General features: G+C 37.0%; 1 long non-coding RNA gene across 1 annotated transcript; it reads left to right on the top strand.

The window, feature by feature from the left end:
* Positions 1-11,568: 11,568 nt before the first annotated feature.
* Positions 11,569-11,978, top strand: LOC130609016 (uncharacterized). The gene is made up of 2 exons (XR_008974698.1): positions 11,569-11,657; positions 11,767-11,978. It is a non-coding gene; the product is annotated as an uncharacterized LOC130609016 (long non-coding RNA).
* Positions 11,979-16,438: the final 4,460 nt, after the last annotated feature.

Here is a 16,438-nt window from a genome sequence, read left to right as displayed (position 1 = left end):
AGGAGACATGTATCAACCTTCAAAAAAAACCTCAATTGTGATCATTAGTTTTCTCCTCTGTTCATCAGCTGTGATCAGAAAGCAGTGGAACCAGTCCTTTATAAAAACAGAAAGCACTTGTTTTAAGAGGGAACAAAAACTAGAAAATACAGCATAGGAAATGGACATCTTATCTACCCCAATCTCTAAAACCAACTCAGTGATTTGATCATATACCAGGATATGCTTTCCAACCCATTTTTGTAAGAAATAACTCCCCTTTTCTGTACTGGATCTATCCCAAAGACAGATCCTTAATTTTTACATTTTTCAGAAAAATATTAAAATTTATAATAAAGACTTTGAAGATTGTTGTTTTCAATAAATGCTGCCACTTGAAGCATTAGTGGCTATCATTAGTGCCACTAGCATTAGTGGCTGCAAAGATAGGCCAGCACTGGGTGTCTTGAATTGTTATGACCAGGTAACCCTACCTTGCTTAAATTGCTGTCTACATTAAGTGTAATCAAATAGACCAAAAGGCAAAACTAATGATGACACCACAAATGGAAAGCGGAGTTACTGTTGCTCTCTTCTTTGAGATAATGAATAAACAAAATGTGCCTGTCTTCTGGGGCAAATTTTATCTCAGTCCATTTCACCAGGAAAGAAAATCTGCCTGTGTTCTGAGGCAAATTTTATCTCAGTCCATTTCACCAGTTTACTTCTTTTTTCTTTCAGTGTACTTCTATCCATAACTGTAAATTAAATTTTCTTTCAAAGACCTGTCACTGTTACAACTTAGTTCATTAATTTTCCCTAATTCTGCCAATCTAAGCTGAAACATTTATTTACTAAAACCAGTATGTATGTCCCTGTTTGTTTTTTTTTTTTTTGCCTTTGTTAAAATCAATATCTGAACAAATGCACCGCAGTCCCTCAGTTTGAGATTCACTTCACTCTGATTCTCTGTTTGTTTCAACCATAAATTTAGATTCAGAATTCCCTGCCCAGTAGGAGAGGGAGGAAAGATGCGTGCTGGTCATTTGCATATTTTAACAGACGGAGCTGTTTTTACTGTGCAGCTGTCGATGCAGAAGAAATATTCTTTGGGGTAAAGCACTAGGCTAGGCAAAAAATGTCTGTGAAGATTTCCATCTCTTCAACCCCTGCTTTTCCACCAATGGGGACAGGAGATATTGTCATGTTATAGGATTATCTACCCTACTGTATTCAAAAGGACAGGTATCCCTAGTGGCTTCTGGAAAGCTCAGCTCCCCCAGACACTAAAATCCTTTCTATTTTCATACTCCAAGAACAGATGAGTATGCTTTGCACTGCTTCAATTTTGCTAATCAAACAGATTGGTTTAAATTTTGCACTAGAACCATAAAGTAGAAAGTTTCTCGTTCAATGGCCAGTGATAGCATCTGCTGCTGAAAAATGCAACGTATACTTTCTGAGAGAAATCAAGGTTTAGTATCATGTTAAATTCTGCTTCTTTTCAAAGCCAGGCAATTCTTCTATTATTATAATGGAGAATGATAAAGATCTGAATAGAAATGATAAATTTGTTACCGAAGATGGTAGAAAGGTAGGATTAATCTACATATTTTTAAACCATTAAAAATCAGGTATATAGGAATGTATTACCTAATTTAAAGCACTTAATATTGGAGGTCTAAAAGTTAAGCTGAATAGGTTGGCTGTTTCTTTAGTCAATGGAAAAAAAAAAAAAGCCACGTTGAGAGAATTATTCATCACACCATAATACCTCATGTCTAATGCTGAATATTGTCCTGGACCTGCCTCATTTTATTAAAGGTGAGGAAATATCAGTGATTAGCTTAAACTGAGCATGCAGGTTTTAGAAGGCTAAACATGGATGTAAACATTCAAGTTTGGATGGTTCTACTGAGCTGAAGTGACAACAATTTTCCCAGTCTTTTGGTAATGGTGCTTAAACATCTCTGGTTTTCAGAAAGCTTCCTTAACTTTATGTTTTCAGGTTTCAGCTTCTAAGCATAGGGAATTGATATGCCTCTGTTTACTCACTGTTTACATAGTAAAACTGTGTCCAAAATTGCTGTCAGGATAAAGATTGTTCCTGGATCAAAGGCAGGGGCACCAAAAGATTGATGGAAGAAAGTGGAATACAAAACACATAGGGAAAGTAATAATATTTTATATCTGATGAACTACAGGAAGATATCAAGAAGTCATCTCTACATCCAGTCTTTCACTTTGACGAGTGCTGTCACCTGGGTGACCCTTACCCTATTTGTCAATCTAGGAAGTTTTAATTTAACACTTATTTCATTCGTAGTGATGAATTTGCAGAGCTATATTTTCCAGCATTACTGTTAGAGCATAACCCAGTTTTTTCATATGCCTCACTCCTCAAAGCAAAATGGCATGTCTTCTTTTCCTTTTTTTTTCCTTCATTTATTTTGTGTTTGTGAGTTGTGTCCAACAATACTGCCCACATATTTTTAAAGTGGTAACATAAGGAGTTTTTTGTAAGAAGTCTTGAAGTACCATCAAGGACACCTGCTTGAAGGATTGTATTAAACTGAGATCAGCCAACATTACAGAGTATTTCAGTATCAGAATCAGCCAAAAATATGTCCCTAGCAGTGCTATTTTCATTATTCAGACCTTCACCCAAAATCTGTGTAACTGCCTCTTAAATTAATTTTCACACTTGCCTGTCTCTATAACTGGCTTCAGCAGTGTGCTGTATATTTTAACTACAAGGAAATATTGCAGGTAGAAGAGTTCTCCCTGAAGTCACTAGCATCCGCCTTAAATTCAATCCGCGGTCTCTCAGTCCCACGCTTGCAGTGGGGGGTACCTGTCATCTTTTTTATTGCGGCAAGCTGTGCCCTAGATTCTGCACCCCCTCCCCTTCCCACCATCCAGGTATGTGTGAGTCGATGTTCTTTTCCCACTGAATTTTTTATTCAATAAATAAATAAAACTTTCCTGAAGTTGCTGAGGTCTCAAAGGTGCAGGAACTTGTAATATATATATAAAAAAAAAAAAAAAAAAAAAAAAAAAAGAGGAAAGGAAAAAGGAAAAAAAGAAAGAAAAAGTTCAAAGGCAGCCAGGCAAGTTAAAAAGAAAATGACCAGTTCAGTGGAACATAACAGGAAATGTCAGCTGTTCTAGACTAACACCAGTGGGAGGGATGGGAAATAAATACCCAAGTAAATATATTAATCTTACACATTTGGGCCAGAGCTGTGTGGGCTTGCTGCAGAATGAGCACCAAAATGCTTAGGGAGTTCAGCAAACTTCCAGTGGTAGAGAATACAGATTTTCCAGGAAGGCAATAATTAATGGTACCATAATGAAAGTATCACCATGCTCTTAGTAAGATGCAGTTGTACCGGACTGTTCTTCCTCTTAGGTGATGTGTAGGCTAGGCTTTACCAATATATTAGGCATAATACATAGGTAACATTAGCTTTTCCTAAAATCAGGCTAAATCTCAGAGATTTCTGGTACTTTGCCCATCTTTTGTCTAGTCCCATATGTTGGAGCTGTTGCATAATGACCTTATTACATTGGATGTCATATTAAAACTTTTTGGACTCTTTTCTCAAATCTGTTGGCATGTACAGCTTTAGTGTTTTTATCACAGCAGCCGCTTAGGTGTCTTAGAGGTAGAGAAAAATAATTTTTGCATTATTGTCAAGAAATAATTTTCATCAGGAAGCTTCAAGCTCAATCTAAATAAGAGGCAACAAACAAAAACATTTTATCCCTAACCTGCTTTAAGCAGACTTTCTGCTCCAGCCTTCTGCCTGCAGCACAGACCCAAGCTTTCTTCACAAAATGCTTGTTCATTGAAGGGCAAATATTCCATCCCAAACCTTTTGCTTTAGGTGAGGGTGCAGCACAGGACAAGTTCCCCTTCAGGTAACATGGGAATCACAGCGCTGATTTTCTGAAATATCAGAATGTCCCATACATCGAAATTTGTAGTTTTATCACAGAATAGTACTGCTGATTAAATACTTTTTGTTCTGTTTCTAGACTGATAAAAACATCAACATGTTTTTTGATATGTTTTTGATTGTGGGCCAAAAGTAAGCATTTGAAATGTGTTTGTGAAATGTCTCAAACTGATGTTGGTAGGCAACCAGTGTCAAGGAGCTTCTTGAGGTTTGTTTTGGGTCTCTAAAGCATTCCAGTAATAGAATATTACCTAAATTAAATTGTAAGTATTTTTTTTCTATAAATAGCTTAAACTAGAAATCATTTTCTCTGAGTTAATTTACAGATAATTTTCTTGGAGAAGGACTAGTCCAAGATTGACAAGACCTCCATCTCAGCAATCTTTAATCACATTTCTATCACAGCTAGGCCTGGATAGAAATCTTTTACTGGAGTTTCTCGTATCTTCTTTAGGATGTCAAATGCATGCAGCTTGGTGAACCCCTGCAACATGGTTCAGAAGGATGGTTTAAGGTCTCTGATTTACAATGGCCCAGTTCAGCAGATGTGGCTTCTTTTATTCACCAGTTTGTAGCTTTAGGTACTACATGTCACCTGATGGATTTCTTTTCCTGGTGATTTCTTGATTTAAACAGCAGCATCCTTGGGATACAAGCTTTTTAGACAATGACAAATACAGTGGGACTTTAGTTCATGTCCTATAGATGTTTTTGTAGCATGAATAACAAGTGATAGCAGGCTGATAGTGTGCGAAGTTGACCCTGGAGTTCTACAAAAGAGGAATTTCACATGCTGAAAAACAATGCTAAAGTCAAAGGAACCTCTGTAGCCTGAAGCCACTAGCACACTTCCAGTTCACAATAAATTATCTTTCCCACCCACCAAATGACAATTTCCAGATGAGATTTCAAAGGCCATTGCCTTTGCCAGATAATTTTTTTTTTTTTTGAATAATCCTTTTGCATCCATCTTAATTCCACTTAACTCATGCAGGAACAGAAAAGGAAGCGGAAAAGAAAAAAAAGAGAGACATAGAGAAAGAAGTAAAAACCAAAAAAAAGACCAAAAAAAAACCCCAACAAACAAACCCATCAAAATGATAATTGCTAAGTTATCATTTGCTTGCTCTTTTCCAGTCTAACTGCTGGGGCAGCTCCTCTCTTGTCTTCCGCTCTGCCTTAGCTCCCAAATGGTATCAATTATCCACAAATCTCACAGGGCCTGCACCATCTGAATAACAATTCATTAACCTTCACTTTCCTCCTGCTGATTAACTTGCCCCCACCACCTCCCTGATGTAGGAGACGGCGTGTTGGAAATTCAGCCAAACTTTTTAATTATGCAAATAATACAATACCAGAAGATAATTATTTAGCCCAGGACTCAGGCTGCATAGCCTATGCTCTGCTCTGCTGTCAGGCTCTCTCGACCCTGTTCTCTTCTTTACATCATCTTAGTTGTGTCAAGGAGAATGAAGGATATTCAGTTTTATTCAGTGCAGGTGATCACTCAGAGAAGATGTGCCCTGGTTTGGGGAAGAGTAGGTTGCTGCTAGGCTGGCCAGGGGACACAAAAAAACAGTTTAAGTTTCAGTATTTGTCTTTCAGTCCACTGACTTCCAAGCAGCTTCCAGGTAAATCCTGTGTGAATCCGAAATCTTTCATTGCAGGGCTGAATTTTGCATCTTACATCTGATAGGACCAACCTGCCGTAGCTCAAGTTTTTTTCATTGCTCATGTCTGGTACAGAATTGCTAAATACTGTCAAAACCCTTTGTTATTCCAGTCAAATCTAATATTTTATAAATGAATAATTGGAAATCAACTTTAAATCTTCAAACTTTTGTTTTTGACAGAGATAACCAAATTTATAACCAGAATTTTGTTTTCTACAGATACACAAAATTTTCACTCAGAGCTAACTCAGGAATGCCAGGATGGATTTGTTTCAAACTTTCTAGCATGCTTTTTTTTGACAGACACATATGGGATTGTTTCTATTATGCAAAGGGTAAGATTCTGGGCACACGAGATTCTGAACTTGGGTCTGCAGTCAATTCACCTTGTGTCTCTGACCAAGTCATATAAATATGTCTACACATCAGTACAAGTGGTTAATGTACTTACCTTCGTAGCTCTGTCTGGTCTGTTGAGTTTCTTTACCTGTAAAATAGAGGTGACATTGCTGTATAAAGGATTTTCAAATCTCTGAACTGAAAGTTAGAATTACAGATCATATTGACAAAATAAAATTTTACCATCTGCTCCATTCATCTGACATCATTCCTGTACATTGGGAAATGATAATAGATTCTGCTTGATAATCAGCTTCAAATATAGTAGCATAAGCAGATCTTTGTGAGATTAAATGATGTAAAATTCAGGAAAGATTGAATTCCTCTGACAATATTTTATATGTCCTAATTTAACAGTGTTTAAATTTCATTCTTGGAAGCAGATCATGGTTATGTATTCAATAATTCCAACTTATGCTAGAAATTTCATAAAATTTCAAAACTGCAAACACATTCAGGCTGATTTCACTGTTCAGGATGTAAAAGCAAACCTTCATCATTATGATCTTTGGTGGCAAACTTCAAAATCACTTCAAAACAAAACAGGCCATTCTACTATCTTGCAGTTCTCATTTTCTTAGATATTTCAGAGTAACTGAATATAATTATCTCAGTTTTGAAAGTGGGAAAGTGAAGAAATAGGCAAGATAAGGCCCTGTTCTTAAATATTTTTAATTTTAAATAAGAATTTCTAAATCTGCAAACAGACTAAGGAGAATATTTGCTCAGCTGCTTCCTAATGGAAGAGGAGCCCACCTTTCCATGGCATGTTGGTTGCTGTCCAGGAATACCTCCTTTTCTTTCATTGAGTGTAAGCTACTCAAATCATGATGCTGGAAAGTTCAGCAGCTGAAATCGCAGAATTTCACAGCAAATACATTTCCTGACCTCTCTTGTCAATCATACTCAATCCAGTAGGAAGCTGAAATAGGCCCGATTGACACAATATTTATGGTCATATAATTAAGGACTGTGAATACAGATTAATTCTTTCTCACTCATAGGCAGTCACTTACTCAGCCTGCTGACTTCTACAGGTCTCATTTTTAGATACCTAGTGGGTCTCATACCTTGTATAGGAAGTTAAGCAGGTTATCTATCCTTACAGCAGGAGTAAGATGTGACAATACCAAGACAAACTCATCTTATAGACCAAATGCCATATAAGAACCTAGTATGAAAAGAAATGCCTTGTATCACAGAGATGTTAAGTACCTTTAGCCATTATTGTCTATAATGGAAGAGTCAGATGGTCTTCTCTTTTAGAAACAGGTCACATACTTAATTGCTTATATATGGTGCTTTATAACCAATTTTAGGTTCCTAAGTTTTAATAGTTTGCACTGTTCAACTGGAAAAAATCACACTGAAAAGCATATTCAGTACAGAAATGAAGATAAAGGCAGTTTTAACTCTCTGTTGCACATTCAGTGTCCTGGATTATGTTACTACTTTATATTAGTGCTACACATGAGTAACTCTTTGCCAGCCTGGGGATTGTGTCTGTCCTTTTCAGTAGCCAGATATTTACAGACACTTAACAATACACAGAAATCAGCTTAGGAAGTTAAATGAAGAATAATATTTGATCTGAATGAAACTTTTGGGGCACAACATCAGAACTATGCAAAGATTACTAATGGAATGGGTTCACTTTACCGAAGGTGAAAGAAGTACCCACTAAATATTTTCTGTGAAGGCAATAAGTGGGAGAGATATAAATACCTAGCTTTAAAATGTAGTCAGGACATCGCTCTTGCTCAATCTTTAATCACTGTGAACAGCCAGGTTTTGATTTCTTACTGATTTAGAGACATCCTAATAACTATTAATTGCATAATGCCACCAGAAGACATGGGTTTGGTATCAGCAGAGATTCACAGTCAAAATTCTTCCTAACGGAGCTCCAGAATCATGTCTTGCACCATTCTAAAGGCCTGCACGCTGCTGGCTGCACATTTGTCCTTCAAGTTTTCCTATTTAAGCGTAAACACATGCTGAAGTCTTCCACGCTAGTAGTTCATTCTTAGCACTCAGTGAGATACTGATGGCTAGTTCGTGTCGTCTTGTGTGTAACCATGTTCACTCAATTAAAATTAAACAATCAATGATACTCCCATGACATTTTTTTGGAGGATATACAACATCGATTATGTGGCTTGCCTTTTCATTTGTACAAAGCAATACTTAGAACTTTTCAGATTTAGAGCTGGAGTAAGGTTTCTAGGTAAGACTAACTGACTGTTTCTCTATCCAGCTGGACTGACCTTCAAAACCAAAGTTAGAGAGGGACTCAGTTAATGTATGTCTACAGACTTGTAACTTGATTTTTATATAAGTGCTAAGCTAACTCTGTTTAATTGATTTTCCACATTGTACACTGAGAAATAGGATTTTTATGGCTCTTGAATAATTCAGAACTTTGATTCCTAAGGCAAAAAAAATGGGCAAGGAATAAAAGCATAATTATCATTGCAGCAGAGGTCAAAAGGACAAGCTGGCCATAAGTTCATAATGTGCTTGTGCTCTTGGACTTATTGTGGACTGTGGAATAATACCTTGTTGAAATCTTATTACTTAAGGAAAAAAAAAAGAAAAAGAAAAAAAGCACACAGGCAGTTAGCTGCAAAAGAAAAGGAGGAAGTGTTAATTTTTAAGCAAGTTTGACAAAGATTGAGTTTCATATGACAAATACTGTCAGCAAGACAGGATTCTGTCAGTGGAAGAAGTTTAAACATTAACAATTTCTGTCAGGCTGTTGACACAACCACGGCAGACATTTCCCAAGATGCTGAGATGACTGCTGGCATTTGTCAACAATCCTGTCACAGTGACAGCAATAAGACCATGTCTGGAAATGTGACAGTTTTGGCTTTGTGTCCCCCTGAGCATTGGCCCAGGTGTTCAGAGAAAGTGTGGGAAAAACCCGTATTTCTGCATTGTCATTCGAACGCAGAAAAACACAGGAGGAAAATGAGCTGTCACTCCAATTCCCATGATGCCTTGCTGCTTAGCATAACTCTACTCTGTGGCCCAGGGTCCACTGGTCCATACTCTGACAGATAATTAAGAAAGCAGCAGCTTTTTCTAGACGGCTCTTCCTCATGATTTGCATTTTAGCCAGAGGCGACCAGCTATAAAAAAAACATGATGGAAAGATGGTAAGAAGCCAATTAGATGGATGGATGGCTGACTGACAGCTCTCTGGTGTTATTACTCCAGATTTCATTGTATGTAGCCTGGCAGTTTTCAACAAAAACCAACTTTTGCAGGTTTGTAGAACTGTTAAATGAAGGGCTATATATAGAATGCAATGGTTTTGCACAAACCTTTTACATTTTCCTGAAATAACCATTTATTATTTTCATTCTAGTTTAAGCATGATAATTTTTCTTAGTTAATCATAATTTACCTAACTGCATTAAAAAATTCTGGAAGACTATATTATATAACTCTGTCAATACAGGAATGATTAAAAAGTGAGCTGTAAGTTAAACTGTGACACTTTACAGCATCGCAGAGGTGAAGCCAGTTAGAAAGTAATGTTTCTAAGGAACAAGTCTGATTTTTAACATAATTAAATGACACCAATTCATTTGAAAGAATCGAGTATTTGTTTGAAAGAAATACATTATTTGGCAGAATAAGGAGAAAACTGAAATTTCTCATTGTGCTGGGGGAATCTATGTTCAGTAGATGTTTCCTTTCTTCTGGGGATCTTTTTTCAATTTTTTTTTTCTGTTGTTTTTCCCAGAGAGAAAAGATTGTTTTGCACAGGACCTAACAGCTTTAAATATGAAATAGCTTGTAAATTGCTACTTTCCAGCTCATCTGTTCAGCTCCAACAGCTGGTAGCCAATCAGAAATACTCTTCTGTGCTAGTGCCTTGTGGCTGTATCTCACTATAAAATTTAAACATTAGCAGGGCTTTTGTTTCATTTTTGTGTTGTTCGTGGATTTTTATTTTTTTTTTAGTTTATGAATACCAAATTTAACAAAGTGAGGCAATGATTGCAGTTCCAAAGCTGCAACTGCCATCCGATGAGTAATATTCTTTGCCAACATAAAAAGCCTCTCAGCTTTCTTTGGGTTCTGCAAGTCTATTCAATGCTGGCAATTATGTCTTGATGAATGGTTGCTTTTTTATTTTTTTTAACAAAGTTTCCTGTAATCGAGTGCTTTAAGGAATATGACTTTGTGGATGTGAGTCATCTGAATTGTTGGTAGCCTGGGTAACTGAAAATACTACTCCTTCCTTTTTCCTGCTGCAATATAACAAACACAAACCAAGCCCATCGGAATCTACTTGTTCAAACATTGCTACAATTTTAATTTTTTTTTTTTCAGATAAAAAATTAGGAAAAAGATATAAAGCAAATTCACAACATTCTAAAGGCCAGGTTATACTCATCCATGCTAAATAGCAGTCGGGGGGGTTTCTACCGGAACAAAGTGGACCAGTCATATTAATCAAGTAAGTAAATTTATTCTATAGTGAATCACTCAGAGCTTGCAAAACTTTTAGAAGACTAAGAAATCTTATCCCAGTCTTGTCTTCTGTCTTACTTCATTTTTCACTACATCCCCATTTTGAATATTCTAGGAAAAAAAATACAAGCCATGGGCTGCAGGACATGTTATGAACCTCTTGGTGAAAAAACTGTACTTCTAATGACAAATCTTGCAGATCTTTCCAAAAACCAGGTCTGCACTGCAGTGTTATTCATATCTTTTTTATCATCCAGCTACACGAACTCGTTTCCCCCAAAATCTACTATTAAGTTTGCCACAGTAGATGACCCTTAATACATATAGCCTTTTCACCATATCTGAAAGTTTGTACTGCAATTAAGACTTCTCTTTTATCCTGAAAATCCTTAGTCTTAAGACTTTAATTCAGCAGCAATACTCAGCCACCTCCATGCTAGTGATAATCCTAATATACCATGGATTTAGCTCAGAATTATCATTGCTGGCAAGCACTGAATGCAAAACACAACACAATACATAAAAACAGTGGTCCCAAATAAATTTTGCCAGCTGAACTCCTTGAAGGGGAAACATGTTGATTTGTGATGGGACTTGGAAAACTAGTAGAATTCTGAAAAAAAACATTAGTATAAGAATTGTGATGTAGTGCGTAGGAAGTCTTTTATGGCTGAGAAAAGTCACATGCTACTTTTGCTGACCTGAATTTAAAACCTTGGAAGAACCCTCCATGAGAAAAATCAGAATGTAGGCTTAAATTCATGTTTATAACGTTTGACAGGAACTTGCCATGTTTCTTCCAAGTAGTGGCTGTTCATGACCATCTCGAAATTGAAATTGCCATTTTCCACTGGGATAGCAAGCACAAATTAGGACAAAATATTTACAAATACACTGAAAAGTCTGCTAATCTTGTATCTTCCAGATCATTTAAATATACCTTTTCCTATTTGATTTACAGCCATGTTGATTTCAAAATATTATCTGTGAATTTGGTCTAATAGATGTTAATGAAAATTCTTGTTATTTAAGCTCAACTTCATTCATTTAGGTCTTCAAATACTCAAAATGAAAAAATAATGAAACCATCATTTTTAGGGGCACAATATTTTGATGATGAGATGAGAATGTGGGAAAGAGGAAAGGGGATGAGGTTAGTGTAAATTTTTGTTATAACATGTTATAACATAGTTATATATAAATTTTGTTATAACATTAAAATCTAAAATGTGGATTCATTTCAATCACTTCTTTATTTCCAGACAATGTCAGAAAAGCTTATGGATTTTATTTCAAGGTATCTAGGATTGAGTTAACACTGATCCAGAAAACCCACAGTGAAAATTGAGTTGATTTGACTCACCCCTACTACAGAAGAAAGAAATAAGCACTCATGGCATATTTTTTAACTTTTTCATCTGGACACACCTTAAAAGACTGTACAAAGTAAACATCTCACACATTGTTTTCTTGAGCCATTTGTTTTGTTGCTGTTGAGTTTCTGAGGCTGGGAGGACAGGGAATTAACTGTCAACACAATCATTACATGAGGGGTGGAAGAAGGGGTTCCATTAAAACTTCAGTGATGATTTTAGTGTGCCAGGCTGCAGTGATCAGAATTGGAACATGACTATGACACCTGAAATCACTCCTGTTAGAATGATTCAGGGACATTCAGGCTGGAAAACATCTAATCTATGTAGCATATAGTCTAAGCTTGATCCTTCTGATGTCTGGTTGAGAGATCCATCCTCTCCAAAGACTAAGTGTCTTGACACTGCAGTTATTTATCTTTATAAGCTATAGAAGGAAGCTGAATCTCAAGTTTAAAGTAGTCACTCACTTTTTAGGTGGTTCATGTTGGACAAAATGGATTTAGATTGGACTCAGTTCTTTGGTTTTATCCAAGGCTAGAGGCCAGGATATTGCTTGGATCTGAAACAGTGGCTTGGGTGATAAACCACTTCCTTTAAGGAGAATCCACAAATTTCCATATAGATCTTTTGTCTAATAGTCAATTCTATCCAGCTCCCTAGATGAGTAATACTATAAGCCTGGCAATGTTTTAAGCCTGCCTTTCATCGTTCTTCCAATATAAGTTGCTAGATGTGAACTGCTGCTTGATTATTATTACATAATGAAAATTGTTCTTTTTTTTGGCTGTTTGATGCCCTATTTTCCTTACAGCAGTGATGAAAAATCATATATGAGATAAAGGCAGAAGGGACTGAATATAAGAGTTACTTTATTATTCACCACTATTTACTATTTCTAGTGCAATAAAGCACTAATATAACAAAAACACAGACTCCAAATACAACCAGAATACTTTAGGAGAAACATTTTACCCATGATCTTGAAGCCAACAAAAGCATATTTTAATATTAGATGATATGATGTACTGAACATGACAAAACAGCAGGCTCTTCAATCCAAACCAACAGAAACTTGACAGATGAAAACAACTCTTAAAGTGGTGCTTAAAAGCAAAGCATTCTTTGTGTAGAAATACTGCAGCAGGTCTTAGGATTTAACTAAAGACCAATAAAAAAGTCCTTGTATTTCCCTAGTGTCCTAGAGAGCAGGTTCAAAAAGCATAGGGCACAGCAGCAAAAAGTCTGATCACACAGGGATTTGAAACAGAAAAGGAGAATCACAAGTATTCCCTAATTGGAAGGCCAGACAGAACAAGGGTGACTGTAGCTTTCTAAAATTCAGAAAGAAGAATGAGGAAGATGAGGCATTCACTGAAATGTCAAGATAAAATCGATACAGCATTTTCTGGGAAATCAATGCAGAGAGTGGAAGACATTCAAGATAACAGAGAAGCAAATGCTCTGGAGCAGATGAAAACGCCAACAGTGGCACTGAAAACAGGTGTTGTTTTCATAATTAAAACTCAAGGGAAACCTGCCCAAAGGGAGCCATAATAATGAAATAGGGGGAAAATATACCCAGAGAACAACACCTCATTAGGAGACATAAACTTCACATGTGAACAACGTTGAGTTAAATGATAAATTGTTTTTCTTAATGGTACTCTGGTGTGAGACAGGTTCAGAGGCTCTGCTTATTTTGCTGCAAGCTGATGATTAATGACTGCAAAGGTTTTCACACAAGTGTGAAAGACAGGACTGGAAAATGAAGATGCAAGTTATGTCTCCAAAGGCGCATTTTGTAAAACCAGTGTCTGGACAGAAATAGGAAAGCCTTTGAGAGGTTAGAAAGCCCTTATAATAACAGGCTGTGGAATGACCCAATTTAGTTATTTTCTGTTTGGTTTCTAGTTAATACTGTTTTCCCCTGTAACCGATGCACACTAAAACCTCAAGAATAAGACCCTGAGGCAATTCTGAAATGATCTACAGTGTATTTTCTCAGAGATAAAAAACATCAGTGACTCCCCTCCCTCTGACTCAGCTTGGTGTTCAGGTACCATGGAGTCAAACATGGTGCAGACAAGCAAAGCGGTGCTGGAAACCCTCAAGGAAATCTAAAATATCTGGGTGATTCCACACTTGTGGTTTCATAACCTTATACATATCATTCCTCAAATGGGGATGTTTAAAGATGGAGAGAAACTGCTTATGTCTAAGAGTGGTTTGTAGTTCAGAGGAAAACCAGTTTGCTTTGAATAAAACTCTTCTGCTATCAACAGAGTTTTCAGAGAAGTGTAGCATAGGGATTAGGGATAAACACCTGCAGCAGATCTGATGTTCTCCAGTTTCTATGTGCTTAGTAGGCACAGCTGGGATTCAGAAGCTGTTACTACCTGCTGCATGACCTGGAGTACCAAATAGGCCAATAAACCCTCAATTCTGTAAACAAACAAAGCCACTATTCCAGCAAGTTCCTGGGTGGGATACAAATATACACCATAAAGAACATTGTAAATTGTTCAGAAATAAATAAACTTGGCTATTGTCACTATAATGACTTGGAATATTTAGTCAAACAGGCCTGTTCAATGACAGAATGTTTAAAATAAGCAAAATTAAAGTCATACTTCTTAACATAAAGGCTCTGTTTGAAGACTGGGTTCATCATCTGCAAGCAAGAAAATTTAGAAGGGATAAGAATTAATAAAGTTCTTATGTGTGTGTAACATAGGGCAAGTAATGAATAGCAGTGATTTTGTCTCCAAGCACATCACTGAAGAGATCAATACTTTATTGAGTTCAGATCTCTAGATGTTAAAAAAGGATGTTGGAAAACTGAAAAACATGTGGAAAGCTACAGTCAGCACTGAAAATCTTATGCTGGAAAACTTAATGACCTCCAACCTCCATCCTTAGTCTCTAAGAATAAACAGTGATAACCCTGAGTTTAGACTTCACATGCATAGAATATTAGGAATCATAAGACTTCTGTCTCATAGAGAAAAGCTAATGTTACACTGCCTGTATTTAAATTCAGGCAAACTGACATTAAAAAAGCCATTTATTTTTATATGTTCAGGGTGATGAATAAGAAGAAAAATAACCTGCACAATGATATGACCATTTATGGAACTTCATCAAGACCTATATTAGGCATCATAACAATTGGATATTGCTATAAAATTTACATCTTCACTTTGTACAATTAAGCTAGAAGAGATAAGGCCTTCCTGTGATCTCAAATCATCTCTATACCAAAGATCTTTTCTGAAGGTGGTGTATGGCAACATAGCGTTTCTCTTGCGTATGGAATTACAGAGGTAAAGTGTCTCAGTACACATTGCTCTGCCAGGTTTAACAAAATTCACTTTATTTTGGGGGCAGTGTGCAAATATGAAACACGATTGAGCAATGCCCCATGAATTCAAGGGGGACACGTAATCTTTTGCAATTAAAGTTGCACAGGGAATATGGGTAGGTGAAATAGTAATTATCAAATTGGAGCCTTGCCAGAAAAGTGGGACAACCTTGTTGTCTTTATTTGGTATCTCAAACTTTTCTAATTCAAGAAGAAATCCTCAGGATGTCCCTCCAGAGGCCTTATGCACCATCCTCATTCTAGGGACAGCTTTGCAAATTTATACATTTAGGACTGCTGCCTGAAACACTACAACTCAGCGGCCAGAAAAGAACCTAAATTCAGCTATTCCCAGCAGTGCAGTAGCTATTGCCCAGCCACAACTGAGGGCCCATTTCCAGAAAGCAAGATGAGTTATGTACCTTAGGATCTTTTTAGTCTGAATAATTTTTTGCCAACTAACATGAAAAGCCAACAAAAACAATGTGTTTTACATAATGACTTCTGTGCAGCCCTGTTTAAAATATTACTGTGAACCTGGAGATCTTTGCTGGAATTTTTTCTGGAATTCCGTCATGGACAACCAAGTCATTGGGTGGCAACTTTTCTGCACTGAGGTCTAACCTTGACAGGAGGTGGAGGTAGATGGTCCCATCCTAGCCTGTGGCTGGAAGAGCTGTTGGTATAACCAGTTCTTCATGTTGAGAGGAGCACAGATCCCAGGTTTCGTCTATTCTGCACGAGCCCTCCTACCTGTAGGTGACAGCTAAAAGTGAACTTCTACCAACATTGCTCTTCTCTTTGGTTTTAAGTGGAAAAGGACAGCTGTGCTTTCTTGGGCATCTCAACACTGCCAGTCAAGGCATTCCTGTGGGATTACTTCCCTTTTAGATGTGCCAGCCCTGTGGGTCCTGAACAACACACAGATGTGGCATCAATAGCAGAAATCTCTTCAGGCAAAAATGATTTCGACTGTTTTACATCCCTCTTTTGGTATTATGGACATACATTTTACCATAAAGGAAATATCTGTATTTGGGTCCCTTCAGCTGCAGCTGTTCTAGTAAAAGCCCAGCCAGGACCTGGTTCAATCATTACCAAGTGGTAAACTGTACTGTTAATTGCTGGAAGATTCCTGGACTCAGTTTGGTTTTGACCCAGGCCAGCCAGCAACAACCACATAGTCTCTGGTGATTT

This window comes from Pezoporus wallicus, unplaced genomic scaffold (assembly GCF_028554395.1).
Source record: "Pezoporus wallicus isolate ANWC-B61680 ecotype Strahan unplaced genomic scaffold, APGP_CSIRO_Pwel_v1 contig_6464, whole genome shotgun sequence".
NCBI lineage: Eukaryota > Metazoa > Chordata > Aves > Psittaciformes > Psittacidae > Pezoporus > Pezoporus wallicus.
Note: the sequence above shows the minus strand (reverse complement) of the source record. Positions and strands in the feature narration are given on the sequence as shown.